The sequence below is a fragment of the Bufo gargarizans genome, chromosome 3 (assembly GCF_014858855.1).
Source record: "Bufo gargarizans isolate SCDJY-AF-19 chromosome 3, ASM1485885v1, whole genome shotgun sequence".
Lineage (NCBI taxonomy): Eukaryota > Metazoa > Chordata > Amphibia > Anura > Bufonidae > Bufo > Bufo gargarizans.
In genome coordinates this window covers 391,893,767-391,913,926 of record NC_058082.1, presented here as the reverse complement: position 1 = coordinate 391,913,926, position 20,160 = coordinate 391,893,767, and the positions used below count along the sequence as shown (strand labels likewise).

The 20,160-nt window shown below is 43.1% G+C and overlaps 1 protein-coding gene across 1 annotated transcript in view; it reads left to right on the top strand.

Annotated features, from left to right (window-relative positions):
• Nucleotides 1-20,160, top strand: part of MYO19 (myosin XIX) — an 833,713-nt gene that overhangs the window by 504,039 nt on the left and 309,514 nt on the right. The gene's annotated exons all lie outside the window — the stretch shown is intronic.

The window sequence follows — 20,160 nt, the reverse complement described above, 5'->3', positions numbered from 1 at the left end:
TAATTCTGCATAAATAAGCTTTGTCAAGAGGAAATAAAAAAACCACATTTTTCTAAGAAATTTGCTGTACTGGTACCCAGAGACTGAACGAGAGCAACATGGCGCCACTAAACCTATCAAAATCTGCGCTAGAAAAGCCAAGTTGGTCTTTCAGTTCTAAACCATATAGCATTCCAAAAATGCAGTTTACATCCAAATATATGGCATATCTGTACACTGTAGAACCCATCCAATAATTTAAGGGGTGTGGTGTGTGGCACAAGCTGGACCAATTCTATTGAGGCTTGAAATACCATATATGTCAAAAGCTTGCAGTTTTACTTATCACAGTCCCCTAGCCATAAATGTTTGAGAAACACTTGTCATTTGGTGTCAATATACTCACTTCACCCCTTGATTTTTTATTTTTTTTATTAAGGCAACATCACCAACAATATTATGCAAAAAAATACAACACACACAATATTCCCTTAAACCTCCAAGATGACCATAACTCCCTCAATTTTCCCCAATATTCCTTTGCCTATATAAAATATTTTCATATCTTTTTACTTTATTAGCCAAGTTTACCCACACAATGAATTTTGGGGAATTTCGTGAAAACCAGACTCTTATAATCATTAAGCTGGCCAGAAACATGAATCTAGAATGTAGTATCTTTTTATTCTTGGGACAGTTCACATTAGAAATTTTATTAAATAACCAACACTGTGGGGTAAACTATTACTACTCTCAATTTATGCGCTACAAATTAACAAATTTAGCTATAGTAATTATTAAACAGGACAAAAGCATATGCATAAAATCAGCCTCAGATGAATCACATCTTGATCAATTAGTAGTTTCCCTTAACCCACATTTATTTAGCCATATCGGAGTGATATATATTCTATATAAAATGTTAAACTGAACTAAAACGTCATTGAAATTGTGAGATACAAATCACAATACAAATTAAATTACCAAATATATTTTCCCAATCTTCTAACTCAATACTAGGGCAATCAATCCCCCACGCCTTTTGACCAGGAGCGGATGCCTTCTTAAACAGTGTCTTCAGTAATGCCTTATAAAATTGGGAGATCTTTACCTTACGGCATGGATTTCCCATCACATCTTCAAGTAGTGTACATGTATCAATTACAAACCGTGTTTTTTTCCTTAACACTCGCCAGTGCTGAACGCAACTGAAAATATCGAAACCAATTTAAATTACTTGGATTTCCTCTTTGAGCTGAAAAAAAAATTAGCGGAATAATTTCTCCATTCTCGACAACCTGTGAAACATAAAATATTCTTTTTTGCCAAAACTGATCCCCAGATATTTCCAAGAGATTCTTTAAATAAAAATGATACCAAAGAGGGGGTGCATATAAAAAATCCCTTTATCCCCAACCAACATCTAACAGTGTTCCAAGATTTAGAAAAAGGTATTCTGGTAGGCCTATATTCCTGTTCCACTCTAGTTAAGCACCCAGATTCTAACAGAGTGAATGTGTTATCAAATGGAGAACGATTCACCAAGAGCTTATACAAGGAGCTTTTTCCGATTCACTCCATAACCTAAACTGCGCAGCTATAAAATAGCCCTTAAAGTAGGGAAGGTTTAGCCCTCCCTGCTCCATCGGCTTATATACAGTATATGTTCCAGCTTTAACCTTAGCCATTTCCTTCCCCAAAGTAAATCATTAATAATTCTCTCAATAAATTTTATAAAAACGGTCTTCAATCCATATTGGGGAATTTATTAAAACATAAATTATTTGGGGTAGAATTACTATCTTAGCTAGGGAGATTCTATCAGCTCTAGACATGGGAGCTGAATTAATGTCGTGATCTTAGATCTACATTTGCTGGGGTCAAATTAAGCTTTATATAATCTTCATCCTTAGGGGAAATCATCATACCCAGATATTCAAAAGAGTCAGAGACTTAAATCATACTCATGAATCCCTCTCTAGAAAGTTCAAACCTATCCAATAGCAAAATATTTGTTTTTTTACCTATTTATATCAAAGCCAGAAACATCCCCAAAAGAATTAACTGTTCAAATAATTCTTGGAGTTGTATTAGTGTGATCTAGAATTGTTGCGAAAATTTTGATTTGGTTTCGATACCATAAAAAGTATTGCGATACTCGATACCATTCGATACCACGCCAAAAAATAAAACTAAAAAGCCACGTGCATTCCGCATTGTAAAAAATGGCGAATCGCACATTTAAAAAATAATATTTTTATAGTTTGGACTTTTCGCACGTGGCGATGTTTATTTATTTGTTTATATATTTTATATGTAAAATTGGGAAAGGGGCAGTGCTCCAGACTAAAAAAAATACCTAGTAGCGATTGGCTCCTGAACTGAAAAATGTAGGAGCCAAATTAAATGTTTAGTCACCGAATCCAAATTTTGGTATCGTGACAACGCTACGCCGATCAGATCGGCGTAGGGTTGTTTCGATACCAAAATTTGGATTTGCTTTCGTCACCATAAAAAGGTATTGCCGTACTCAATACCACGCAAAAAATAAAAAACACCCAAAAAGCCGCGTGCATTTCACATTTTATGAAGCGTTTGGCCCATAATAGAACAGTTTTATCCTATTTTTGGGGGTGACAAAAAATGGCGAATTGCATGTTTTTTTATTTATTTATTTTTCTGTTACCGCGCTCACCACATAGGAGATATTATTTAATAATTTAATAGTTTGGACTTTTCAGACGCAGCACTATGTAATATGTTTATTTATTGTTTATATATTTTATATGTAAAATTGGGATAGGGAGGATTTAAACTTAATATTTTAGGGTACTTTCACACTATCGTTTTTCTTTTCCGGCATAGAGTTCCATCACAGGGGCCCTTTACCGGAAAACAACTGATCAGGCATTTCCCCATGCATTCTGAATGGAGAGTAATGCGTTCAGGATGCATCAGGATGTCTTCAGTTCAGTCATTTTGACTGATCAGGCAAAAGATAAAACCGCAGCATGCTACGGTTTTATCTCTGGCGGAAAAAAAAACTGAAGACATGCCAGATCCGGCATTTTTCCCCATTGGAATGTATTAGTGCCGGATCTGGCATTCAAAATGCCGGATCCGTCTTTCAATGCGGAGATGGATCCGGATGTGTCTCACAAATGCTTTCAGTCACATCCAGATTGGCGGATCCGGCAGGCAGTTCCGACGACGGAACTGCTTGTCGGATCACACTGCCGCGAGTGTGAAAGTAGCCTTAGGCCTCTTTCAGACGAGCATCACGTTTTGGCTCCGGATGCATCCCGGGTGCATTGCTGAATACCCGCGCGGTATTTCAGGTTTAGGTTCAAGGTTGTGTAGATGTAATTATTTTCCCTTATAACATGGTTATAAGGGAAAATAATAGCATTCTTAAAACAGAATACTAAGTAAAATAGGGCTGAAGGGGTAAAAAAAAATTAAAATTAATTTAACTCACCTTAATCCACTTGTTTGCGCAGCCCATCTTCTCTTCTGTCTTCATCTGTGAGGAAAAGGACCTGTGGTGACTTCACGGTGCACATCACATGGTCCATCACATGATCCATCACCATGGTAATGGAGCATGTGATGAGCTCGGTGACATCACCACAGGTCCTTTGAGAGGTCCTGAAGAAAGAACAGGAGACCGGCAGCTACGCAATCAATTGGAGGAGGTGAGTTAATTTTTTATTTTTTAACCCTCATTGGCACTGCGCCACCAATGTTTATTATACTAGGGTGTTGGGGGGCGCACTGCGCCACCAATGTTTATTATACTGGGGTGTTGAGGGGGCGCATTGCGCCACCAATGTTTATTATACTGGGGTGTTGAGGGGGCGCACTGCGCCGCCAATGTTTATTATACTGGGGTGGTTGAGGGGGCGCACTGCGCCAATAATGTTTATTATACTGGGGTGTTGGGGGGGCGCACTGCACCACCAATGTTTATTATACTGGGGTGTTTGGGGGGGGGGGGCTTGGCGCACTGCACCACCAATGAAGATAACTGACCTGTTAATATAAATACAGGAGGCGGGTGCTTGAATAGACGGCACACGACCTCTATGACAGGGAGCTGCGATCCGCTGAGTTAACCCGCTGCAGTTAATTGCCACACCTGGGGGGTGCTGCTGATCGCAGCTCCCTGTCAGAGGCAGGTTGTCGGCTATGCGATTCTGCTGCCTGTATTAAAAGTTAAAGACAACCTTATATGGGTTCAGACTTTGTTTAGCAGCAGACTACATAGAGCGGCGCCCAGGGATGTCCCAGCACTTACTATTATTCCTGGGCGCCGCTCCGTTCGCCCGCTGTGTGCCTGTGCTCCATTACAGTCTCCTGCAGTCCTGCTCCATATGCTAATTACTATTGGAGCAATGGGGAGGAGACAGCAGCTTCTCTAGTGGGCGTTCCTTCTCCAAGGCTGCGATTGGACAACGCTACAGCCAGGTAGAAGGAACGCCCCCACTAGAGAAGCTGATGTATCCTCCCCATTGCTCCGATAGTAATTAGCATATGGAGCAGGACTGCAGGAGACGGTAATGGAGCACAGGCGCACAGCGGGTGAACTGAGCGGCGCCCAGGAATAATAGTAAGTGCTGGGACATCCCGGGGCGCCGCTCTGTGTAGCCTGCTGCTTAAAGTCCAGTACCCATGAAAAGTACTATCATTGGTGGCGCAGTGTGCCTGCCCCTCTCTCCCCATTGGTGGCAGCAGCAGCAAAGGGGGAGGGAGACACTGCTTCCTTCTCCCCTTTGCTGCTGAGAGAACATGAGCTCGCCGACAGCAGCATGCTCATGTTCTGTGATACTAGACTGTGCAGCAGAGCAGCCCAGTATCGAAAAAATGGAAATCCCAGTATCGTATCGATATCGGGACAAAAGTATCAATTGGGTATCGAAATTTCGATACCCGCAACAACCCTAGTGTGATCTACAAAAAAAGTTAAGCTCCCATTTAAGTTAAATCTCGCCACAGAAGACTCATACAAAAGCATAATCATACCTATAAACTGTTCCCCATATCCCATCCTTCCCATAACCCTCCACAGAAATTCCCACTCCACCCTGTCAAAGGCCTTACTGGGAACCCTCACCAGTCGACTGCAAATTAGCAAACAATCTATGAAGATTATAATGAGTTACCTTATTTGGGATAAACCCATTCTGGTCAGTATGAATAATCGTTGAAATAACTCTAGAGAGCCTTATAGCAAGAACTCTTGACAGGAGGTTTACATAGGTATTCAGTAACGATATCGGTCTATAAGACCCCATATCTAAGGGATCCTTTCCTTTTTTGGGGATTAACATTATTAGGGCTTTTGTCATTGATTCCGGGAGCTTAGCATCCCCCAGGGATTCTATAAAAACTTTTAGAATTCACGGCAGGATAACCTCCCCATATTTTCTATACGACTCATAAAGAAAACCATCTAAACCAGGGGAGGAATTCCCTGAACAAACCTTAAGGGCATCCTCTATCTCCTGGAGATAAATATCCATCTCAAGGGATTCCCTCTGCCTTTCTGTAATCACTGGTAGAGTGATGGAGTCCAAATAGGAATCCATCATCTCCTCCGAGATAGTGTTATCCGATAAATAAATCTCCAAAAAGTGCTTAAAAAAACCTGCCTTTATATGTTCTCGATTTTCAATAATTTCCCCTTCTGGTGTCTGGATTTTCACTATTTCTATTTTTGGATCCCGATTGCATATCAATCTCGCTAGCAGTTTACCTGGACGCCCTGATTCATAAAAATATTTTTGCCCCCTGAAAAAAAGCCTCTCCTGGGCCTTATCCAATAAAAAACACTTTACCCCTTGATAAATACCTTGAGGGGTGTACTTTCCAAAAGGTGGTTACTTATTGGGGGTTTCCACTGTGCAAGTACCATAAGGTCTCGGCCAATGTGATGTAGCATCCAAAAAACATTCTATCAAAATCCACATTCAAAAAGCAGATTGGTTCTCCTTCACTATCATACAACAACTTGCATCCACATTTATGGCATTTCCATACCCAGTTAAACTCGTCTAACAATTTAAGAATTTTAGTGTGTCTCGGATGGCACCAGCTGCGTATGAAATGCTGTATGTGTTAAAAAAAAGGGATTTTTTTTATTTTGCACAGCCTGCTGCGCATTAATTTCTGCAGAATACCCATGTCATCAAAATGCTCACTCCACCCCTTAATAAATACTTTAAGGTGCCAAGTTTCCAAAACAATGGGTCCCTTCTCAGGGGTTCACTTTATTAGTTCACCCCAAAGTCTCTACAGTTGTCAGCACAAGATGCATAAATCACCACATTGGGCCTCAAATGAACATGGTGCTCTCTTTCTACTAAGCCCTGTTGTATGTCCAGGCAAAAGATTAAATCAACACTAAGGTGGTTTCTAAAACCAGACTTTTCACACTGGCACACAATGGGCACAACATATTGGCCACTGAAATGGTATATGTGTGGGTAAAAAATGTATTCAAATTGAAAATCAAAAAGATTTCAAAATTTCCCTTCCATTTTGCTTTAATTTATATGGAACACCTAAAGTGTTAGCAAAGATCCTAAATCAATTCTGAATAGTCTGACCGGTGTACTTTAAGGGGGTGATGGTGGAATTTCTAATTATGTAAACCCTTCAAAGTCACTTCAGAATTGAATTGGCTCTTAATTATTATTATTATTTGTTATTAAGGCGCCATTCATTACATAGCACTGTACATATGAAAAGGGGTATACTTCTGTAGGAAGGCGCAAGGGTCTGTCATAGATGGAAGGTTTGTGTAAGAGCTGGTAGTTTCAAGCGTCAGCTAATGCTGATTGACACTGTTTGCTGTTTTGAATAGCTGCAAAGCCGACCCGGGGCGGCTCTTACTGGGAGTAGCCAAAGTGCTGGATGGGAGGCTGCTCCCCACGCTCCAGGTTAGGTCTTTGTTTGGGATATAAAAGCACAGGCAGCACTGTCAGATGTGTGGATTATCCTCCATCTGATAGGGATGCTGTGGAGTCTCTGTGTTTTGTGATCGAAGGATGTGTTCCAGGCTGAGAGCCGCATTGCTGGGAAGCAGGCCCCTAAAGCTTGTTGTGGACTGCTGCTGACAAAACCACTGACAAGGTGAATGTTCTTTGTTCTGTGGACTTGCCGTGGTGTGAATTAACACCAAGACGGCAAACTGTCATTTTATTTATGTGTGAATAAACACTGAACTGTTTAAGTTAAAGATTTTGTTTTTGCCTCTGCACTGCATCCGCTAATCTGCCTATCAGAGCGAATCCCAACAATTGGTGTTCAATGCGGGCAAACACAGTGAGGCTGGCCTGAAGGCTGAAAAGTTTTTGTTTTTCCTGTGTCCCCTGACAAAATGGAGGCGGTCGTGAAAGCCCTCATGGAGGCCTACTTGCAGCATCAAAAAGCTAACAAGTGTCAGCAGGAAAATAACCAGCTGCTATTACAGCATGTGATGGCGTTGCAAGTGGCAGGAGCATCCCTGAACGTCCACGATACCCGGAAAGCTGTCCATGCGGCGATCCCTAAGATGACCCCCTCGGATGACGTTGAGACCTATCTGGTGGTATTCGAAAAGGTGGCCGTGAGGGAAATGTTAACCCGAGACCAGTGGGTTGAGATCGTTTCTGGCGTCTGAACCCCAGCAAGTGTTTTTCCATCTACCCGATGATCAAGCGGCCGACTACCCGACTGTAAAAGGTGATATCCTGGCAAGATTGGGGGTGAATGTATTGGTACGGGCCCAGTGGTTGCATCAATGGGAATTTAACCTGGCTGAACCCGCCAGACCACAGTATTATGACCTGTTACACCGGTTTCAAAAATGGCTGCAGCATGACATACTGTCTCCCACTGCTATGCTGGACAGTCTTTTGACAGATGTGTTCTGGAGGTCTTTGCCATACCCTCTCCAGCACTGGATCACCAAGGTGTCTCCTGGTAATGCCTTAGAGATGGTCGACCCGGTGGAGCGCTATGAGGCCACCAGAAATCTACAGGGGGGTTCTTTTGGGAGGAAGCCAGTCAAACACTGTAATTCTCCACCCCAGACCCAGCGGCTGATGCCAGCAGAAGCCGCCCGGGACGTGCCCCCTGAAGACCCAGCCCCGGTGGTCTGCTGGCAGCGTCAGGAGCCTGGACACATAAGGGTCGACTGTCCCCATCGGGGTAAACCCATGGATTCCAACTATGGCTACTGCTACTCATTGTATGCCCAGAACCCTGGGAACCTGAGACCGAAGTGCCAGCGGTAGGGGTAACTGCCACTTCGATGGAAGAGGGGGAGACAACCCCGCTAAGTGTGATGGTGGGAGATGTGGAGGACTTGGCGCCGGGTCCAGAGTTGGCAGACCTCAACGTCTCCGGAGATAATTTTGGTGCAGCACAGCACCAGGACCCGACTCTATCTCGAGCCTGGGAAAATATGGTAGTAGTTGAGGGTGAGCCGCAACAACCGGGGGCTCGCTATGTTCCCCAGTTTTGTGGTCCAACAGGAGATGCTGTACCGGGTAAATCAACTATGGGGTGAGCATATTGAACAGCTTGTGGTGTCCAAGGCGTATTGCAAGCTCGTGTTGGAGTTAGCCCACCAACATGTTCTTGGGCCAGCAGAAAACACAGGACCGGATTGTACAGCTGTTCTACTGGCCCAGTGTGTTCAGAGAGGTTTAAGAGTATTGCAAGTGTTGCCCAATCTGGCAGATAACCAGCCCCTAGTCATATTTCCGTAGTCCCCTGGTCTCTCTCCCGATTATTGAGGTTCCATTCGAGCAGATCGCTATGGATCTCATAGGCCCAGTACCTAAGTCTGCTAGAGGGCACCAACACATCTTGGCCATCCTCGACTACGCCTCTCGCTATCCGGAGGCGGTGCCACTGCGTCATACATCAGCCAAACTCAGATGTATCATCGCTAGCGCTCCCAGTGGAATCGCAGGAGCGATATACCGTTTCATTAGCTACGAAGAGCATAATGAATAGTAAGAAAATTCAGGGTGCAATTTGGATTTGTAACCAGCAGATGGCGCATGGAATAGCAGTTTGATATGGTAGTATTTGTACATAATGAAGTAATGAATGATTGGCCCCTGTGAGTTCCCCATCTGAAGCTATCAGTAGTTGATAAACATAAAAATGGAAAATAGAAATATATAGAAGGAGCCAGAAAAAACTAAAAGAAAAAAAATAAGAAATATAAAAAATATGGCGTTTTTCCGTGGTAATAAATAAAATATCTATAGTATAATCTAGGTCTATACTAAACAGATAGCCGGTCCCAGCCAGCTATCACTCTGATTGGCTAGTCTGTAGTCTGTACAGACTAACCAATCACAGTACCCTAATGCCGGCTGAAAGGTTCTGATCCCCACAGTCCATGACTGTGGGGATCAGAACCTTGTTAAATATGTATAAATATATAGCCCCATTTCAGGTGGGCGATTTTCCCCCATCCCCCCCTCCCTTCCCCTATTTTCAGGATGACCTGAGCAGTTAGCAGAGTGTCAGCATACAGCTGACACTCTGCTTGAAACGGCCATTCACCCCTTCCATGCCACGGTCCATAGGGACCGCTGTATTGAAAGGGTTAACAGGGAGGGAGCTCCCTTCCCCATCGGGCACTGCGCTGTCCTGATGGTTACCAGACGTCTTCACAGGCTTTCAGCTTGCCATGGTATAGCTAAGCCTGATCAGGCTAAGTGTAAAGTCACAATACACTGCAGTACACTATATAGAGGCAAAAAAAGTTACAAATAATATATATATGTGACGGACTGAACAGTCACTGGGGCTGCTGGAGAAGCCTGAGGGCCAGCCTCCTTCCTGCAGACTATGGACCGAGAACTATGGAGACCCCCTAAAACCTTTTGGGGTTACAAGGAACTATGAACCCTCATTTATGTGTGTAATTTATATGCCACATATTTCCTATTGCCCATTAAAAAGGCATGCTGTGGATTCAGCAGCACAAAAAGGGTTAACTCTGCACTGAGACTCCCACTGATTGTGTTAGTGATAGGATTAAGATAGTTGATTATAATAGCAGCCGACTCCTAGATGAGTAGATCACCCTATGATACACTCAGGAGATAATCCCATTGCATGTGTCTCCTCTCTTCCTATTCATTAATTATAGAGGGGGTGAAGATGTCTGTTTGCATGTTGTTCATGGTTGATTGCGTTATGTTTTTAGACTTCTTGAACTGTATATATACTTAGTTGATCATCAATAAAGCAAGTTCCTGTTTTACCCTTCATCATGTTGAGGCTGGTGTTTGGGTAACTGATCCACACTGGGGATTGCTATACGCTGAAGATTGGCTATACTCACTTGGCTATAACTACTAGCTATTTTAAGAGCTGTTCCAGCTCTCTGGATTTAGGAGAGGTTCACCCACTGGAAGCGGAAGCCCGGTCTTGGGTCCAGCGTGGGTGGAGAACGGTGAGACCTCAACCAAGCTTCGGCGGTTCGTGGGGTCCGCAGTGCTTATGGTGTCAAGTGGAGTGCTTGGAGTCCTCGGGAAGCACTAGGAGCTTCCATCGACGGAGGTACCCGGTCGAGGTGCCAGGAGATTTGTTACAGTGGTGGCAGCAGTGGGATCGCGTCCTAGTGTGAGGAGAAGCAGCTTGGAGACACCGTTCGTGGAGCATATTGAGGGCAACGCTAGTATCCGTACAGCGCCCCTGGCTACAGAAGGATGGAATCTGCTAGTCTTCGGACAGCGTTCACTACTATGAAGAGGATTACATGGACTTGAGGGATGTAGTCCAGAAAGGCGTCTGGCATGAGGCCATGGAACATGTACAGCGTCGGCAGGGCGAGAGTCTTCCCAGTGAGGAGCAGCGGTTGCAGATGTGAGTGGCCCTGCGAATGCCCCTTCTGGGAGAGCAGCCTCTGAATGAGTGGGCGACAGAACTCGAGAGCCTAGTATGGAAGGAGCTTTGGCTAGACGACGCCTACCAGGCACTCTGGTGGTATGTGATTCGGCACTCCCCCTGGATGGCTGAGCACGACAGACCCGAGGGGGAGGATTATGATGGCCCTGGCCTGTTGTTTGAGTCCTTCGCCGAACTAGGCTATGCATGATTGGGCTACAGCGAGAGAGGGGAGACAAGATCTGGCATCTCTAGTGACAACGGAGTGGGAGCTGGAGCAGGATTAACAATACTTCCTCAGTTCAATTCGGCCCCAATATACACTACCAGAGAGCTGGGTGGCAGTCCCAGACCTACAGCTGGGAAGACCCAACTGAAGTATCCCCTGCTTCAGCGCCAGCTGCGGAGGTAGGGGACCTCATGGACTAGTCCTGGGGGGAACCCCATATGGCAGGTGGAGATGGGACCGAGATCTCTCCACTGGCCCTACAGGGATGCTGGGCGTTCGGCCCAGATCCCCAACGGCAGCCGGAGTTTCAGGGAGTAGGGACAGTCGGTCCTGCTCCCCAGCGGCAGTTTACCTTGAAGGGAGAGGATACAGTCGGTCTCTCTCCCCGGCCACAGGGGGACAGCACTACTGGCTCCAATGGTGCAGATGGAACCGTTCTCTGCACCAGACCTACAGGGATGCTGGACAGCTGGTGCAGATCCCCCACCAGCCCCGCAGGAATGACAGGAGGAGGATTTAAGCAATCTCTCCTTTCCACAGCCGATCCGCAGTAAGGTCCAGGGATAGGATTGCCTGACCCCATCCCAGCGGAAGAGCTGGCATCCGGGCAGAGCGCAGTTGGCCTCTGCCCTCCCCTATCCTCGTGTCCAGAGGCTGACTCCCCACAGGCTACACCAGTGGAAGAGCTGGCATCCGGGCAGAGCACAGTCGGCCTCTGACCTCCCCTATCCTCTTCTCCAGAGCTCGACTCCCCACTCGCTATCCCAGCGGAAGAGCTGGCATCTGGGCAGAGCACAGTCAGCCTCTGCCTACCAAGTACCCACAGCTCCAAGCTAGAGAACAACAATGCAGCAAGGAGTAGCAGATGCCTACTCAACAGCTGGGGACATACAGAACAGAGCCAGGCCCCAGAGTTCAACAGGACCAGTGTTTGTTTATGGGTGGGCTACTCGACTAACCGACAGGAGGTCAGGTACCTGCTTAGTCTACTGTTGGGAGGGGAGAAATGTGACGGACTGAACAGTCACTGGGGTGCTGGAGAAGCCTGAGGGCAGGGCGTTACCCTTTGGTCTGCATGGCTCCGCTGCCACTTTTCAGCGGCTCATGGATGTTGTACCTCGTCCACATCGTTGGTATGCTTCGGCTTACCTGGATATTGTCATTCATAGTACCGACTGGGAAAGTCATCTACCAAAAGTGCAGGCTGTATTGACTCCCTTAGGAAGGCTGGACTGACCGCTAACCCAAAAAAGTGCGCAATAGGGTTAGAAGAGACCAAGTACCTGCGGTATGTAATTGGGCGGGAATTATCAAACCTCAGGTGAACAAAATTGAGGCAATTCGAAATTTGCCCCAACCTGTCACTGCTAGGCAAATAAAATCTTTCTTTGGAATAGTGGGCTATTATATGATCGTTCCCCATTTTGCCACTTTAACGGCTCCGTTGACAGGGCTCCTGAAGGGATGGAAGTCCATGACTGTCCACTGGATTGAGCAGGTGGAAAAGGTTTTCTCCGATTTGAAGTCTGCCCTGGGTGGGTCCCCTGTTTTGTTGACGCCTGACTTCAAAAGGGAGTTTGTGGTACAGACTGATGCCTCTGAAGTAGGCCTCGGAGCTGTATTCTCTCAGGAAATCAATGGGGAGGAACATCCCATTGTTTTCCTGAGCCGCAAACTTGCCTTAGCCGAGACTAGGTACAGTATAGTGGAAAGTGAGTGCCTGGCCATCAAGTGGGCACTCGAATCTCTCTGCTATTTGTTGGGGAGAAAGTTCCGTCTGGTGACCGAACACTCCCCTCTCAAGTGGATGAGCCAAGCCAAAGAGAGTAATGCTTGGGTCACCTAAGGAGACGAGGGATGAGCGACCCGGGACCTCATTTACTTTCTTAGAAGAGGTTTGTGTCAGGTGAACAATCGAATTGAGTCCCCACGCTGCTGTGGCGTGAACCCGATGCGACACAAGGCAGCATGATGCCATGCAGAGGCTGCCCAATGCCTTGCACGGCATCGGGAACTGCCTTCTACATGAGCCGAGGAGATTCAGCCTCAGGCTGAGTCTCCTAGGCAACCTGTTAGTGTATGTGTCATAAACTAACAGGCAATGCATTACAATACAGATGTATTTTAATGCATTGCAGAGGGGAGCAGACCATCAAAAGTGAATGTCATAAAGTAAAGTAAAAAAGAAAGTGTTTTTAATAAAATTAATAAAGTAATAAAATGAATAAAGTAAAAAAGGCCCCTTTCCCCTTTATTTTATAATAAAAAACAAACAAAACCCACACATATTTGGTATTGCCGTGTCCGTAATGACCGCCTCTATAATAAATATATCACATGATCCACCCTGTCCGATAAACACCATAAAAATAAATAACAGTGAAGAAAAAAGCAATTTTTGTCACGCTAAATCACAAAAAGTGCAACACCAAGCGATCAATAAGGCTTATGCCCCCCAAAATGGTAGCAATAAAACCGTAACCTCATCTTGCAAAAAATGAGCCCCTACATAAGACAATCGCCCCAAAAAATAATATAGCTCTCAGAACATGGAGAAACTAAAACATCATTTTTTTTTTTGTTTCAAAACTTCTATTATTGTGCTAAAGTGAAATGCATAAAAAAAATACATACACCGTATAAAAAATAAAAATTAAACCTGTGTAAAAAAAAAAGCTATTTTTGTCACATTACATCACAAAAATTGCAACAGAAAGTGATCAAAAAGGTGTATGCCCCCCAAAATAGTACCAATCAGACCGTCACCTCATTCCGCAAAAAATTAGACCCTACCTGAGAGAATCTGTCAAAAAATAATAAAGCTATGGATCTCAGACTGAGACACTAAAATATAATTATTTTGGTTTCAAAAATGCTATTATTGTGTAAAATTTAAATAAATAAGAAAAAGTTGACATATTAGGTATTGCCACGTGCGTAACGATCTGCTCTATAAAAAATTCAAATGACCTAATACCTCAGGTAAACGCTGGAAAAATAAAAACGGTGCCAAAACATCAATTTTTTTGTTACCTTGCCTCACAAGAAAAGTAATATAGAGCAATAAAAAATCAGATGTACCCCAAAATAGTACCAATAAAACTGGCACCTTATCCTGTAGTTTCCAAAATTTGGTCACTTTTTAGAGTTTCTACTGTAGGGGTGTATCAGGGGGGCTTCCATGGGACATGGCATCTAAAAACCAGTTCAGCTAAATTTGCCTTCCAAAAACCATATGGCGTTCCTTTCCTTCTGCGCCCTGCCATGTGCCCGTACAGCAGTTTACGATCACATGTGGGGTGTTTCTGTAAACCGCAGAATCAGGGTAATAAATATTGAGTTTTATTTGGCTGTTAACACTTGCTTTGCTACTGCAAAAAATGGATTAAAATGTAAAATCTGCCAAAAAGTGAAATTCTGAAATTTCATCTCCATTTTCCATCAATTCTTGTAGAATACCTAAAGGGTTAACAAAGTTTGTAAAATCAGTTTTGTATACCTTGAGGGGTGTAGTTTCTAAAATGGGGTCATTTTTGGGTGGTTTCTATTATGTAAGCCTCACAAAGTGACTACAGGCCTGAACTGGTCCTTAAAATGTGGGTTTTGGAAATTTTCTGAAAAATTTCAAGATTTGCTTCCATACTTCTAAGCATTCTAACGTCCCCCAAAAATAAAATGTCATTTTCAAAATGATACAAACATGAAGTCTACATATGGGGAATGTAAAGTAATTACTATTTTTGAAGGTATTACTATGTATTATAAAGTGGAACCAAACAAAGAAAAGCCTCACTGTAAAGCCTTAGTTTAGGGCAGGGGAAAGACAACCATATAAACCTAAAGTGGTGTTAACAAACAACAAATGAATGCCCAATGTATTAAAAAAAATATATATATATATATATATATATATATATATATATATATACTTTATTTCATTATAATAAACAAATCATGATTATTAAAATATTGGAGATAACAAAGAAGAGTATGAAGAGTCAGCAGAAAAACCAGATGCCACAATCCACTGGCCAGTGTCTCTGCTACCCGCCAATAGATGGAACACATGTCAAGTATGTCAATATTATGCAGTAGGGTGATTCACAGAAAAATAGCACACAATTATTACTGTTCAAATGTTATAACTGTGATCATCACTTAGCCGCCAGATAAGTCTCAAACACTAGAACCTAGTAATGCAAAAGTAAAAAGATGAAAAAATATATGTGGAGCTCTCACATAAATTAGACCAATCGCACCAAACCTTATTGTAAAGGCTATGAAGGAGCTCATCTGTGGGCACCCGATAGAAAATTTAAGGCATACCATAGGACATGATGGAGGGTAAAGGCAGCAGGCACGGGACAGGCTGGAAACCTTGACGCGGGTTTCGCCTCAGCTTCGTCAGGAGGTGAATGAAAGTGTGACCATAGCCCCCTATTTGTATCCCCCATGTAGCTCCAGGACATGTTATCCTGATAGATAATTGCAGCAGCTGATGCTTACTATTGAGCGCTCCATGCCTGATGATGCACGCCGAGTACATCATGTCGACACCTGCATTCATCAGGAGGAGGGGTGGAACGCAAACTATGTGTTCCAGCCGGCCTCCCAAGGAAACGTAGCGGCGCCACCACGTGACACGGCGCACAGCGCTGTATCAGCCTATCCGATCATATAGGTGTCCGAACTGTATCTAGCATTTTGGCCACAGTCCTTCACACTGGGGAGCCCTATATGCAAAATCTACATAGGGGATATCAATTGTACAGGGCGTAAATGGAGAGCTGAATACATCTGAATACATTTAGGCATAAGTATTGTTGAGAGAGAGTAGATATACAACATCACAGTTATTGCGGAGCTGAATACATCTGAACGCATCTGAACATACTGTTCAAAGAAAGTAAGTACATAGTATCATCATTATCTTATCATGTCATACGGTACTATACATAGTTTAGCCAAAAGACATAATATCATGTTAATATAGTCATGATGCATGTTATGAATAGATACCATACGTGATCATAGGAGCACCAGTGACTTACAGAAATAATTCTCCCTAATCATTTAGGTGAAGGGATTATTGTCTAACCAGTGTGAGTGGGGCAACAAAGCCCTAACATCATAATTTGCATTGGCTGTACAATAACTATAGTGTCCTTAAGATACCAAGTGCTTAGCCGTGACAGTAGGCCACAAGTACATAGGTGTCATAAAATGTATCAAATACAAATCTTAAATATAGAGGTCTGTCCTGATATTTGCATAGTAGTCCTTATTCACAGTGTATACAATTTCCATCTCCATGTTCACAGTGTATATGGATCATCTCTCTCCTCGCAACTCTCCAATCATCCCTTTATATGGCCACACAGAAAACTATATAAGTAGAAAAACAGTTAAAATCACTGAAAAAGATTCAGTATATAGACTTAACTAAATAAAGGATTTAAAATTCAATGCCTCATTCAATCCGTGAGGAGTCACAGTGTTGAGCAAAACCATCCACTTTGTTTCCTTTTGGAGGAGACAACGTTTATTGTGGTCTCTCAGAGATAACTTTCTTTAGGTCCCTGTCAGTTCGAAGGACTTGCCAATGTCTTTGGAGAATATCCTGCAGTTGTCTCCATTGAGCATTGAAGTTAGTAATGGATCTGGGGAAACCATGATCTCTTTCTTTCTTACGGGGAGAGTGATTTAACAGGTTATCTCTGGAAGAGTTCTTCGCCCTAATATATCCTTTCCTGATCACTTTCTTACTATAACCCCTCTCCAGGTTTATCTGCAGGTTTAATAATTACATTTTTCATGTTCTTAAGTTCTTTCAATGCAAGCCGTAGCTCTTTACTTAGATTATCATGAGCTCTAATATCACATAATTTTTCTAGATCTTGTTTGACTAATTTAACAAATATGTCAACTGCTGGACAAGATGTCGTGGGGGGCCAATGTTGGGACTGTCGGTGCAAATGTATGGGGATTCTGGGCGTATCCGATTTTTGTTTGTCTAATAGTGATTGGAGATCATTCAGGGTTTGTACCTCTAAGCGGGAGAAGTCAGAGTGACTTAAAGCACAACTTTCTTGCAAAGAGTTCCAAGTCCTTCACCGACAGGAAAAAATAAAATTTTCCTATCGGTGAAAAAAGTCAGACCCCTCCGCAGGACAGATAATTGAGGTTGTGTAAGAGTAATGTTTGAAAGGTTTATTACCTTTAGTACTTCTTTGCTCGTTTCCCCAGAGAGTGGTTCTGCCTTGTTTTTCGCTTTGTGGATGGTGTTCTTAGGCGGGAGGTCCAATTCTCCTCGCCGCCTCCCTCGCCGGATCCCCTGCGCTTGTCTAAAAAATGCTCTCCACATCCTTGGCTGTTAGTAGTAGATGTAGTCAGGGAGAGAGATGTATTGCGTGTACGGCTTCTTGTCATATGCCAGCGATAGACCTTATTATTTTGAAAGTCTACCACGTCTCTCTGGAATTTTTTTACCTTAAGACCTTGGATCTCTTTCTCCCATCTCAAAAGGTCCTCCTCCAACTCGCTATCAAATGACTCACAGGCCTCAGCTGGTACCGCCCGCTGGATCTGTTCCGGTATGTTATCGATTTCCTTCTCCACTGCTTCAAATGACTTTCGATCTGCCCCAATCAGGTGCTCAAAGTACAAGAGCATCGGGTTAGGGTATCCTCCCACTTTCCTACAAATGATGGATCATCCACCTCAAATGCAGGGAATAACTGCAATCTTAGGCCACGTGGCATAATTTATTTCTGGAGGTACTGCTCAAGTGAGGCCTTGTTCCACCAAACCATAATGCGTTTTTTTAAGAGGTCTTTTATCTTGAGTTTCAAATCCTTTATATTACTGGACTCGGCCCCAGCTGCCGCTGACTCTCCAAAGATTGACCCAACTTGTGTCGCCCAGGTCTTATCTCATTTTCTGATATCCATATATTTAGAGGCACTATCTGCAAAATAGACAATATATTAACATGGAACCAAACAAAGAAAAGCTTCACTATAAAGCCGTAGTTTAGGGCAGGGGAAAGACGACCATATAAACCTAAAGTGTTGTTAACAAACAACAAATTAATGCCTAATGTATTTAAAAAATATATGTACTTTATTTCATTATAATAAACAAATCATGATTATTTAAATATTGGAGATAACAAAGAAGAGTATGAAGAGTCAGCAGAACACCGGATGCCACAATCCACTGGCCAGTGTCTCTGCTACCCGCCAATAGATGGAACACATGTCAAGTATGTCAATATTATGCAGTAGGGTGATTCACAGAAAAATAGCACACAATTATGACTTTGTTGCCCCAGTCACACTGGTTGGACAATAATCCCCTTCACCGAAATGATTAAGGAGAATTATTTCTGTACTTTTGCTGTTAATCACTTTTCATGCACGTAGCACTTTATATGGGAGGATATACACTGTGGATTTAGGCGGGTTGACAACAAGACTATATTGTTCTTGCCAACTCGGGTATGCTCTTCGCTATTAATTATGAATTATGACAGTCTCACCATGATATTATTAAAAAGCTTGCCTATACTAGATATTCGTGTATTAGGCAAGTAATCACTTTTTGTTTGTTATGGGAAAATATCACGTACTCTTTTTTTTATATTCCGGCTTGAGGACAGTAGTATACCATCATGATATGCTTGATTATATAATGTATATTATGTATTGTCTGTCACTGGTGCTCCTATGATCATGTATGGTATATATTCATAACATGCATCATGACTATATTAACATGATATTATGTCTTTTGGCTAAACTATGTATAGTACCGTATGACACGATAAGATAATGATGATACTATGTACTTACTTTATTTGAACAGTATTTATGTTCAGATGCATTCAGATGTATTCATATGTATTCAGCTCTTCATTTACGCCCTATACAATTGATATCCCCTATGTAGATTCCGCATATAGGGCTCCTCAGTGTGAAGGACTGTGGCCAAAATGCTAGATACAGTTCGGACACCTCTATGATCGAATAGGCTGATACAGCGCTGTGCCGTGATGCGCTGTGCGCCGGGTCACGTGGTGGCGCTGCTACGTTTGCTTGTGAGGCGGACTGGAAAGCATAGCTTGCGTTCCACTCCTCCTCCTGATGAATGCGGCGTCGCAATGATGTACTCGGCGTGCATCATCAGGCACGGAGCGCTCGATAGTAAGTATCAGCTGCTGCAATTATCTATCAGGATAACATGCCCTGGAGCTACATGGGGGATACAAATAGGGGGCTGGGCTATGGTGACACTTTCATTCACCTCCTGACGAAGCTGAGGCGAAACCCGCGTCAAGGTTTCCAGCCTGTCCCGTGCCTGCTGCCTTTACCCTCCATCATGTCCTATGGTATGCCTTAAATTTTCTATCGGGTGCCCACAGATGAGCTCCTTCATAGCCTTTACAATAAGGTTTGGTGCACGTGGTCTCACTTATGTGAGAGCTCCACATATATTTTTACTTTTGCATTACTAGGTTCTAGTGTTTGAGACTTATCTGGCGGCTATGCACTAGAGTGATGATCACAGTTATAACATTTGAACAGTCATAATTGTGTGCTATTTTTCTGTGAATCACCCTACTGCATAATATTGACATACTTGACATGTGTTCCATCTATTGGCAGGTAGCAGAGACACTGGTCAGTGGATTGCGGCATCTGGTTTTTCTGCCGACTCTTCATACTCTTCTTTGTTATCTCCAATATTTTAATAATCATGATTTGTTTATTATAATGAAATAAAGTATATATATTTTTTGAATACATTGGGCATTCATTTGTTGTTTGTTAACAACACTTTAGGTTAATATCTATTATAAAGTTAGAGAAATAGAAATTTGCACATTTGTCAAAATTAATTTTTTTACTTATTTTTACCACTGTCATAAAGTACAATATGTGACGAGAAAACAATCTCAAAATGGCCTGTATAAGTAAAAGCGTTTTAAAGTTATCACCACATAAAGTGACACACATGTCAGATTTGCAAAAATGGCCTGGCCAGGAAGGTGA